The 12,538-nt window shown below is 41.4% G+C and overlaps 1 protein-coding gene across 6 annotated transcripts in view; it reads right to left on the reverse strand.

Moving 5' to 3' along the window:
- Positions 1–12,538, reverse strand: part of LOC145529390 (uncharacterized) — an 89,526-nt gene that overhangs the window by 14,706 nt on the left and 62,282 nt on the right. For 4 of the 6 annotated variants that reach the window (XR_014071162.1, XR_014071163.1, XR_014071166.1 and 1 more), the window contains one exon: positions 11,938–12,482. The gene's annotated coding sequence lies outside the window, so the exon portion shown is untranslated. Of the gene's footprint in view, positions 1–9,102; positions 9,805–10,354; positions 12,483–12,538 lie in introns of those variants that run through there. The other 2 variants (XR_014071176.1, XM_081549699.1) reach the window with 2 other exon arrangements.

Below are 12,538 nucleotides of genomic sequence, written 5' to 3' on the forward strand. Positions count from 1 at the left end.
CCCTGCCCACGTGGTCAAAGAAACAAGCTTGTGTTTATCAAACACCCATGAGCTGCTGGAACTGTGAATAAAACGTGATCTCTGTCCTCCTGGAGCTTCTAGCCTAACAGGGGAGACTCACATGGAAATAATTATCGCAGAGCATTGATTTCTAAATTATAAGGGGCCAAAATGTTGTGAAAAAGCAGGGACGTGTAAAAAGAAGATCTGACCGTTTTAGAGGAAGCTTCTCAGAAGACTGCTGCTGCTGCTAAGTCACGTCAGTCGTGTCCAACTCTGTGCGACCCCATAGACGGCAGCCCAGCAGGCTCCACCGTCCCTGGGATTAGGATAAAGTAAAAGATGAAGGATGAGGAAGCTAAGCCAGGAAGAGAAACAGGAGAGGACCATGCAGGGTTGCAGCAGAGGAATGGACGCAGTGTGGACTAGAGAGGTGTTTCATCGACCAGATGGAGCACGAGCCAGATCAATGGCTCCTGGACCAGACCAGTGGAGCATGGGCTGCATAGAGCATGGTAAGAAAAAAGCATCTATGTGAATGGTACATGGAGAGCCAGAAATGTGCCGGGGATTGAGCCAGGTGGGGTCCAGATCATTTAGAGCCTTACAGCAAAGTTTAAAGGTTACGGATTTTATCCTCAAGCCAAGAAAAAGCCAATAAAAAGCTGATAAAGAACTTGAGTTTGGCGTTTTTATACGATATCTCTCGTGAATGTGAAAAGAAAGTGCTGGGGGCAAAAGTGGAAGCAGGGAGAAAGAATTCAGGAGTCTCAAAGAAGAGACTGGTGCCCTGGACAGAGTAGGAGCCGTGGACATGGGGGGAAGTGGGCATGTTTGGGAAGAGTTAGGAAGAAGAGTGGAAGAGATCTGGTAAGGTCCCAGGTACGGGTGGGGAACAGGGTGCCGTAGGACAAGGGGAAGCATCTGGGCTAGTGTTGCTCACAGAAGCCAGGAGAGAGCCCCTGGGCTGGGGAGCAGCCGGAGAGACCGAGCATGGCCCGGGGGCAGGAGTTCAGTGCCGAACACTCCTGAGTTCAAAGCGCTGGTGAGAAATCCTAGTCGAGATGCTGAGTCGGCAATCCTATGGAGGTCACCAACGATCCTAATGGAGGCACTTCTGGGGGAAAGGTAGGGTCAGAGAGCAAACAAAAAATGAGACATGGAGAATCCACCAAGAAGATGGTAGCTCGACATTTTTCAGACTCGAAGGACGACAGCCTGATAGGACACCGTGGGAAGGCTGTAGGAAGTAGGGGCTGGAAAGGGTGGTGGGAGACCCCTGAGAAGCTGGAGAATGGAATCAGGCTTGGGGGCAGGTGCTGCTGGGCCAGAAGCAGGTCACCTCCTCCTCTGGTCCTAGGGAAAGGGAAGCAAGGGGCCGGGAGGATGAGGGGAAGCCACGGGGGTTCACTTGGATGGCCTTGATGTTCTCTGTGTCCGTGATGGGGGAGGAAGCCAGTCACATTGCTCTTTGGTACAGGGGCTCCTCTGATGCAGGGAGGGGTTACTGGCCCAGCACCAGATATTCCACAGAGTAGTGGGCAAGGAAAGAATGGACAACTCTGAATAGCAGAGATGGACCTAGAAAGTACCCTTGTCCTCCTGGATAAAGTGACATACCACTCCACTGGCATCCTGGATCACTAGAGACGCAAGGAAGGCCACCTTTCCCTCCCACCCTCCAGACCCCAGAGGGTGGCCCTTCTCACTTCCCCAGACCCCAGGAATCACTCCACTCCCTCGCACATCCACCGGCTCATCCACTCTTTCAAAGGCACGTCGATCCACCTGTCCACTCATTTATTCTGTCTCACAAACTCACACCCTCCCACACATCTACTCCCCCACTAATTCACCTGTTCATTGACGTCCTTGGAGACACACAGCCACGAACACACATGTACCAACACCAGTCCCATGAGGAGCCCAAGGTGGCCCTGTGGCGACTTGTGTGTTCCTGCCTCCTGGGAGCTCACAGGATGGGAGACAGACAGACACAGTCCACACAGTGACGTGTGATGACGGAGCCGCACTGAGGGCCAGGATTTCTGGTCCAGAAATAGGATGGAGTTTCAGCTACTGCAACGAGTCGGACATGACTGAGCGACCTCACTTCACTTCACTTCAGCTACTGCAGGATGGGCTGGACCACAGAAAGCACCGTGTTCCTCCCAAAGATCAGGGCAAGTGGGTGGGGAAGGTAAGCAGAGGAGATGGTGAAAAACCCACTCATCTCTTAGCATTTGGGAGGGGATACACAAGAGGAAGGGGAAGAAATGTACATTCTCGACTTAATAATTACGCAGAGGGCAGAAGGAGTACAAAATCATTTCACTTAAAAAAAACTATTTCATTTTTACCATAGAGAAACTTAGATGTAAGCTGTTTAAAAAAAAAACAAACTGAGGTGTAAGCACTAACAGACTTAGAAACTGATTGTGTACTTTTTGAATCATCGAAAAACAATTTTAAGAAAAACTTTGTTGTTGTGGAGTCACTAAGTCATGTCCGACTCTTTTGTGACCCCATAGACTGTAGCCCTCCAGGCTCCTCTGTCCAAGGGATTTTCCAGGAAAGATACTGGAGTGAGATGCCATGCCCTCCTCCAGGGGATCTTCCCGACCCAGGGATTGAACCTGCCTCTCCTGCACAGCAGGTGGTTTATTTACAACTGAGAGACCAGGGAAACCCAAGAAAAAACATAGTGTATATAAGACAGAAGGAAAGAAAGTAAGGGTAAAAAAAGAAAACAAGCCTTAAGTGCAATTTTTTGAAGTTAAAATGAGAAAATCCAGAAAACAAATGTGAGTTATATGCCCTTAAAAGGAGTTTCCAACTCAAGTCAAAAATCCTCAAAGCCAACTCTATGTTGTCTACTTGAAGCACACATTCAACAAATTAAAAAATAATCAAACCCAAGGAATGGGCATCCATTTTCATACATTTGACTCTCAGGCAGCCCACACAATCAGGCAGAGACATCTGAAAAATCCACGGAATTCATACAGCAGCCGACAGCCAGCAATCAATTTCCTATCAATGGCATCCTCCGTTTTGCATATATAGCAATTTGTTCAGTTTATCTGTGCAATTCCTTAAATGATTCATTGTGGAGGTTTTCAAATGGTATTTTAGGGGTGCTTGGGGCCCCCACTACTGTCAGGATGGTGCCCACATCTCAAGGTCTCCACCCAGCTCCAAACAGGGCAGCTTTGATCTGCTATTTTACTTATGGGGCTTCTGGGTAATATTTGGTCTGAATAAAAGGCTTGGCGGCAGTTGAAAACCAGTATTTAATTACATTTTGCTCTTATTGTTTTATAAAAATAAGTGGAAATTGGAAAAAGAAAGTCACTGATACCAGTAGTAAGAGTACAGATCTTACATGTACTTAAGAAATTAAGACAAACATGGAAATCCTTAGATGAACCCAATATGGCCAGTCCTTAGCCTCAATAATTGAGTTTAAGGCAGTCAACTATGTGTTTGGAAAAAATAAAATTAAAGAACATCCGTGGAATGCTAGAAATTGCCTGGAAAGGTACAGAATGTTGAGCTCTCGAGGAGCAGAATTCTTTGGAACACGCAAGTCTCTGGTTCAATTTTCAAACAACACTTTGCCTTGAATACAGACTTCCAGAAACGATTATATAAGAAAGCAGGGTTACCTAACTCAGGAAAACAAATGAAAATGAAGCAGAAGTGCTTCTGAATTTCAAGTACCCAAAAGCAAAGTCATTATATAGGTTGATGAAAAACACCTCTCAGAGACAGAAGTTACCATCCACAGCAATGACACTCATGAACATCTACATTAGGAATAAAATAGCATCCAAAGATGGGCAAATAGAAGCACAGTTTCCAGAAACCTCTCAGTCCAAAGTCATCAAGTGGGCAAAAAGAAAATGAGAAAAATACCTTAAATCTAGAGACAAGCAACATCATATTTAACAGAAAATGAGAAATAAAGAAAAATGCTTACTTCTTCAATATTAGTTTATACTGTTCAAAAGCTCTAATCAATATAACAAAGGCAAAAAAAAATAGATAAATGTTATAAACTCTTGGAGTGAGGTTTAAATTATGATTGTTTTATAGGTTACTTAATTCTTCACTAAGAAAATTCAAAAGAATAAACTGAAAAGCTTGTAAAATGAAATGTCTTTACATTAAAATCTGTATCCTATAAATAAAATGTTACCTTACTTTTAAAGGCCCACGAGTCATTCAAAAAATTGATAAAAGAAGGCACAAAGACGACATCCATAAATTCTCAAAGTAGAAATTTGTGTGTCCACATTCTCTAACCACAATAAAATAAGATCACAATTTAATAAGAAAGTATAAGCAACAATACAACCCAAATAAAGTAGAAAATAATTTTAAAAGTAAGCTCCATTTTTGTACATTTTATTCAGATAATCATTTCTTCTAAGAACAAGAAGAAATGAAAAACATTAATTACAAGAAATTGAAAGCATGATTACAAATATTTTAAAATTTTGAAAAGACTACATATTAAAACTTATCACGTGCAGTCAAAATTGCAACTAGAGGCAAATTCATATTATGAAATGCTTTCATTATTAAAGAAGAATAACAGAAAGGACATATGAACAGGTCCACAGAGTAAGGAAACAAGAAGGCAGGATTCCATAAGGATAAAGGCAGATATTGGTGAGTTTGAACACATACACGAAACAGTTAAATTGACAAATTATTCCAAGAACTGATTCCTTGAACAATCTCTAAAATAGACAGCTCATCTAATGAAAAAAGAGATAAAGTACCCATGTCCAAAATTAAGAATGATAAAGATGACATAGAAATAAATTTTATTATACAAACACTACTTATAGTTCTATACGAAGAAGTATTTACATCTCAAAAATAGATTATTTTCTAGGATTAATGTTAGCTTTAAAAGAATCACAGAGCACTCACTATGTGCCAGACTCAATGCAAGATACTTTATCTCTTTAATTCTCACAGTGGCCCTCTTAGTTTCAGGCTCTTATTATCCATTTAACAAGTGTACAAACAAAGAATTAGGGAGAAGACATAGTTTTCCTGAGGTCAAATGAGAAATGATAGACCAAGAATTTGAACCCAAGTTGTCCGATTTCAGTGCCTGCACATGTAAACACTGAGCTATATTAGAAAAAGAAGCAAAAAATCTAAAGATTTAGGAAATCTAAAGTATCCCATAAATACAGAAGAAATAGAAAAAGTTGTCAGAATTATCCCAGGAGAGTTATATAGCTAAGTTCAAGTTTCTCATGAAATAGATCATTTAAATGATGTATATATGGTACAGAATACAGAAAAAGATGGAATGTTCCCTAATTGATTTTACAAAGCTAGCATAACTTTGACATCAAATGACCACAACTTTAATTCCAAATACTAGCAGACCAAATCATGAAGTATATTAAAAGAACAATAAACAAAAATCAGGTAGAATTTGATCCAAAAATGTTTCAAAGTTATGAAACATTATTATAATTCATTTCATCAATAGGTCAATGGAGAAAAACAACACAAGTATCTCTACAGATATCAAAAAAGTATTTCAGAAAATTCTAATCCATCCCTGATTTTAATCATACATGAAGTAGATACTTAATTAGCATTATAAAAAACGTACAGCCTTAAAAGGTACCTGTTATCATACTTAACATGAACCAGAAAAGAGACAAAGATTTGTTATCAACAATTTAATGTTTTGGAAGATCTAGACAATACTATAACACAACAAAGAAAAATAAAAGAGATAAAATATTTAAAAATTGTTTCTATAATTGTATAGATATGTATGACACTTTACCTAGAAATTCCAAAACATTCAACTGAAAGCTTGTAGAACATACAAGAAAATTCAATGAGATAGACAATAACAATAGATACATAATCTCTTCCCTACATACAAGTAATAACCAGTTAGAAAATATAAGAAAAATTCACAACAGAAGCAATACTTAGTTCCTTGAAATAAACTTAATAACAAATTGTGAATTTGTCAAATTTGATGAATTGTGACTGTATATTATAAAGTATAAAAGATGCAAAGTCCAAGTGTCAAAACATACCAATTCTCTTTAATTTATAATTTTATAAAATTTCACAGAAAATCTATAAGGAATGCTTTTAACTTCACTATATCACTAAAATTCATCTGGAAAAATAACAAGTGAGACTAACCAAGAAAATCTTGAAAAATAAGAATGAAGGAAGACTACTTCTATCAAATAATAATACATATTTTAACAATATGATCTATTATAACAAAGCAATACTAGGATAAGAATAGACAGATTAATGTCATAATAGAAAGCCACAATGAGAAATAAAAACTATAAAAGTATCTAGCATGTGGTAAATTGCATCTACCACATGCTATCTAACATCTAGCATGTGGAAATTGAGCAAAAAGTTGTTTCTTACAATAATTCAATTCAAGGATTAAAGATTCAATATAAAGAAGAAATCATGAAAGAACTAGAAAAAAATAAAAGTGACTAAATATATGAGCTTGGGGTAGGAAAGGTCTTTCTAACTAAGAAGTAACTATAAGAAAAAATTAGTGATAGACTTTTTAGAAAATAAATTTTTTAAATAAAAAGTTAAATGCTCCATGAACAAAATGGAATGGTAAATGAAAAATGTGGGGGGAGGGCAGGATATTGGTAATATAGAATGGAAAAACAGTTACTATTCTTACTTTGAAAGGTATTAATAAAATAAAAATAGAAGATACAGCAGTAGAGAAAGACGGGTAAATGACTTTCAGTTCAGCATAATGAATAGCATATAGATATCCACCTTTGCTCTTGAAACTGCGCTAAATGAAAGTGAAGAGATTTTGATCTTGAGCATGAGTACATGGGACAAAGACAAGACAATAGGAGATCTGAAACTGATTCAGAGTGGGGAACCCTGGACTGGCAGTGAGGAGAGCTGAAATAAAGGCCAGTGTATTCAACAGAACCCACAGAAGTCTCAGGAACCTCCAGGAAAGCCTGGGCCTGGATAAGATCAATTGGCTAAAAGTCTGTTAAAGAAGAAGACAGAGCCCCCAATCTTCATCCATTAGGCAAAGCCTTCCCTAACACCGAGAGAAGACTGAAAAGGTATTACATGCAGAGAGCAAAGCAGAGGTGACTGAAGCAGAGATGCATGCACAGCTGAGGGCAAGAGTCCTAAATTCAAAAGAGAAAGAAGGCAAAGCTTTGTAAGTTGGATGTTAAGACCACTCAGTCTTCCTTCACAAACCTCACAGAGCACCAGCCACTAGTAAAATTCTAGATCAGAAACTCTTTGGATCATCCAATCAGTCTAAAAGAAAAAGACATAAAAATGCTAAAACCTGGGGTTCCTCAATACAATGACCAGTTAGCTCTCTCTGCAGTAAAATCCATAGTTTGCAAGACCCAACCACATACTGAGAGCTTCCAAATAGTTCTTTAGTTTATCTGGATGTGTGCATTGTATATATGTACCAATATCATCTATATCTATGTATCTTTCTATACAACCAGAGAGTTGAGAAAAGAACCTAAAACGAAAGTTAGACACTGACACACACTTGGAAGGAAAAATAGAAAAAAAAAAAGCTTGGAGACTCTTTTTAAGAGAAAGACAATTTCAAAAAACTATTATTAATATTTTTAGAAATATCAAAGAACTAATTGCATCCATGAAAAAAATTCAATAAAATAATATTTAGAGTGTAATAAAAAAAAAAAACTCTTGAAAATCAGAGATTGCAGAAATGAAAATAGATGAAAAGATGAAGACAGAGTAACTGCTCAGTAAGAGAACAAAGAGATTAAGATATGAAAATCAGAGGGAAAATACATGAAAAGCAGAGAACCTGTCAAAGAGATCCAACATACAAACAATATAAGTTCAAGAAAGAAAAAACAGACGGGAGGCCATTGTCCAAGGGATTGTCCAAGAAATGTACACAATCGGAAGACATATGCTTTCAGATCAAAAGGGCCTGGCAAAACAGATGAATGTAGATCCACATCAAAATACATACACATGAAATTCAAAACACAATGAGAAAAGACTACAAGTTCCAGAAAGGGAGGGTAACAGAAGATCACATACAAGGGATGGGAATCAGAAGTCTTTAGACTTCTGATCAATATCACTGGAAGTTAGAAGACTATTATTTATGCTTTTCAAATCTGAAGGGGAAAAAAGGGACCAACTGGAATTCTATACCAAGCTAAACTATCAACATCAGTGTGAACTAGACAGTAGTCTTTTCTTATGCAAAAGATCTCCAAAAATTACCCACCATGGACCCTTTACTGGGAAACTGCTAGAGGATGCACTCTAGCTAAACAAGGGAGTAAACAAAAAATGAGAATAACCCAGGACTTACAAAACCAGGGATCCGACCAAGGAGAATCCCCAGGAAGAAATGAGGAAGTGATTCCACTATAAAGGCAGAAAGCCCAAAGATGAACCAATCCTGAACAAAAGAGGGAAGGAGGCTCCAGGAGGAGATGTCTTCAAAAAGATAAACACATTAAAAAAAAAAAAACAACAAACCACTAATGTGTTTGGATGTCGTGAAAGGCTGGAGATAAGTGTGGGATAAATTCATTAATAACCAACCAAAGAGAGAAGGAAAAAATAAAGAAAAACCAAAGCAATTATCAACTGCAGAGAAAACAAAAGTCGTAAGGAAAAGTAAATAATCATAGTGCTGTTGTTGTACTCTCAAGTTTTTACACTGTTATAATATATAAAGACTGAATACTGATCAAACCAAAACTGAGCTAGATATATTAAAAGAAGGGGACAGACACGTATTTTTGTGTGTGTTGGGGCCAAAGGTGAAAGATTTAAATCTTCATCTTCTGTGGTTGAAAAGTCAAGATAATGCCTAAGCCAAAAAATTTTTTTTTGAGAACTATAAAAATCAGAATGTTACTTAGAAAAATTGTTGTAAATGTCAAGAAAACCATTTAAAAGAGTAAAAAGCTGTAGCTTAGGTGGAGTAGGATATGGAGTTGGAGTGGAGAAGGATGCTTCTACAGAATCTTGTAAAGCTATTTGACTCTTAAAATGAAGCATATGCATGACTTTGACAAAAAATAAAATTTAATGAAAGCTGAATAAAGCAAAGAAACTGAACTGGCAATTCAGCTACAGAGAATCAATAAAGATATGGGGGAAATGCTCTTATCACAGATAATAAAAGAACTGAAAATGAGAAGAATGCAATTTGACAAATTGATGAATGTTAAAAACCTTGATAAATCCCAGAGAAACAGTCACTTATTAAACTAATTCTGAGAATGTAAATTGGTACAAAGTTCAAGGGGGACAATTTGACCATAAAATGCTCCCACCTTTTGACATGGCCACTCCACTCTTTAGAGTACAAAGAGACATACGTGAAGATGAAAAAAACATAGCTCATCACTCCAACTTCTATGATCCAACTTTTAAAAATCATGTAAATATCTGACAAGAGTGCATCAATTAAATCAATTATGATATAGTCATTGGCTAGGATACTAGGTTAAAAAAAATCATAAGATAGGAAATTACTCAATGGCATGGGAAATGTTTAGGATGTATAGTTAGGTGAAAAATTAGGATGGCTATGATGAACCCAATTAAAAATTTATGTACATATGTATACACACACACACACTCACTCACTCAATCACTTTTGCAATTTACAGGTGAAACCAAAAGACCAGAAGCTGGTCTTCAAAATGCTGGCAGTGGTCATCTTTGAGTGAAGAGACTAGGGTCAGTCCTGTTCCTCCTCTTGTTCTGTTTAGTGTTTTACAATAAATGTGTTTCTTTTTCCAGAATTATTACATGTAATAAGTTTTAGTTATCAGCTTAGTATCTTTTCTAGGAAAAACTCACGTGACTCCCCCTTCTTCATTCTCCACTACAGAAATGAAAATTATCTGCACAATTTGTAAAAGAGACTCAGTGGGGGGCAAGGGTGTGAAGGTAACCCCGAGTCCTAAAAAGGACTCTGGGGTCCAGGCAGCTGCAAAGTGACCAGTTGGGTGGGACCAGAGATGAAGGCCAGGTGTCTAGGGTTGGGCCCCTGCTGACCTCACCTCTTTGCCCTGAGTAACTTCTGAATGGCTTCACCCTCCACTCAAAGAAGCAGCTGCCAGAAACGGCCCACCGCTACCTGCCATTGCTCCAGGCAGGCAGGGCATGCCTTCGGGCCCCTCTGGGACCTGCACGTATGCCCCAGCTCTCCTAGGATTGTCTCTAGTCTTTACCTTTTCTAGACCATGCCTGACCCTTAGTCACAGGCACACATGCCTCTTAGAGTGTAACCCAGAAAAGCAGAACTCACCCAGCGAAGGAAGGGATCCACCCATCCGAATCACCAGGAGAAGTCTTGAGCTCCGCCAACCACACCTCCATGGGCTCCGTGCAAACAACCTTCCAAGACAGAGGGCTGAGTCACAAAACCAAGTCCAACTGTGTGAGCACATGTCTGACCACAACTGCAGTGTCCATCCCCAGAAGGTCTGTTGGGAATGGCAAGGCCAGCCCTGGGGACAGGGAGCTGGAGCAGAGCCACTCCCACCTTTGGGATGCTTCTAATCCAACAAGAAACGAACAGCTATGGCATGAAACTCAGGGGTGCCGCACGGATCTAGGTGCGAATGGGGGAGGGATGAGAAACTCAGGCTGGAACATGGCAGAGGGGAGGATGGAGAGTTTCAGCCAGTCTGGATGTGCTCAAGATAAACACAGGGGTCCATGTGATTGGCTGAGCCAATCAGCGCCCTCAGCCTGCCACCCATCGAGGTAGCGCTACTATTAGCATCATTGTCGTCAGCCTTATATCCAGGGATACACAGAATTGGACTGATGACAGTCTTCAACCCCAATACCAGCCATCACTGGTCCACAAATGGCTCTTTCAGTTTATCCTCTTTATGCAACATTTTAAGAAGGTACTGCTCATTCATAAACCCACCAGAGCTGCAACCCAGAGACACTGTCATTTGCTTCCCTCAGGGCTGGGTGGCCATTCTGTGCAGCCCCGGGGTCACAGGGCTCCCCTCCAGCCCTGCCGTCAAAGGTGGACACCCCCCAATCCTGGATTTGGAAGCTATGCTTTGGCTCTCTACCTCTCACTCTGATCAGTTCTCACCTCACTGTTCCTGACCTGAGGACCAAGCTCAGCCTGGCTCTCCCTGCTGGGAAGGAAACGGGCTGGTCTCAACAACAGACCAGACCCAACCGAGGTTCTCCTGGAGGTCCTGGCAGCCAGGATTTGGGGGCAAGTGGGCATCAAGTGGGCTCTGGGGCAGGGGGAAAGCTCAGGCAGACATAGGGTGGCTCTGCACCAGCTCCCCTGATGGGCAGGGCCATGTGATCCTTGTATTTTGAAACGAGCTGTTTGGGGCAACTGTAGGAGGAGCAGGAGGAGCATTTTCTAGATGCTTCTCTGCAGGGTTTTTATAACCCTTCTCTGCAGGTAACCGAAGTTACCTCACTGGTGGACTTGGCCAGGGACACTGGTTCAGTTCTTTCATCCTGACACGCAAACCATGAACCCATGCTGTGATGCTCTCAGGACCCAAACCCTGGCATGAATGGAGATCAACCCCCTCCAATCCCACAGGTGGGAACAGCAGACACCAGGCTCTGCGCCCAGAGCACCTCCCCACTTCACTCTTAGCAGAGGTGAGGGGACAGTTGGGGCTGCAGCAGGGACACATCTAAGCAGGCCCACCTCCCTCCCCTCCGGGCAGCCGCCAGCAGCTCCCGCTGACACCAGGGACGTCTTGCGGGGACACGGCCCAGCCCCCGCCAAGCTAGCAGTCGCTCATCGTATCATGTTGAAAAAACACACAAGCTGGGAGATCTGCGGGAGAAGAAAATAAAACCTGGCCCCCAAATTACAAGTGAGGCTCAAGGGCCTGGAAGGATCCATGGGATGGGGCTCAGAACTGCAGCGAGAAGGGGAGACAGATTTTCTCTCGCCCCATTGGGCGAAAGGGGATGAGAGAGCTTGGTAGTGTCATCCTTGCTTCCATCTGCAGATGGGGAAACTGAGGCCAGGCTAGGCAGCCTCTGGCTACAACGTGAGACTCGGGAAGTGAGAAGAAGGACACAATACCCCTGGGAGGGTCCAGGGGAGACCAAGATCCCCTGTGAGCCTGGGAGACCAGGGGAGGGAAGACTTGAGGAGGAGGAGGCCAGCGGGGAGATTCCTTGCTGGAGGGAAAACCAACAGCACCGCTCAGGCTCAAGGGCAGGGACGGAACATGCAACACAGAGCGCAAACGCTGCACGGGAAGGGAGCTGCACGCAGGGGCCACGTGCTCCGGTCAGAGCACAGCTTGTCACACTTTCAAGATGCTGGCAGAATCAATGAATGAAATTTGACTTCCCTTTTACAGATGACGGGCATGGGACTTGGAGAGGCCTGGTGACGTCTCCAAAGACACACCTTGCTGTCCTTCCTGGTGGAAAGAAAAGGAAGAAGTCAGAAGAGAACGAGACACAACAGAATCGCCTG

The sequence above is a fragment of the Giraffa tippelskirchi genome, chromosome 12, assembly GCF_054371585.1.
Source record: "Giraffa tippelskirchi isolate mGirTip1 chromosome 12, T2T-mGirTip1v1.2.pri, whole genome shotgun sequence".
Lineage (NCBI taxonomy): Eukaryota > Metazoa > Chordata > Mammalia > Artiodactyla > Giraffidae > Giraffa > Giraffa tippelskirchi.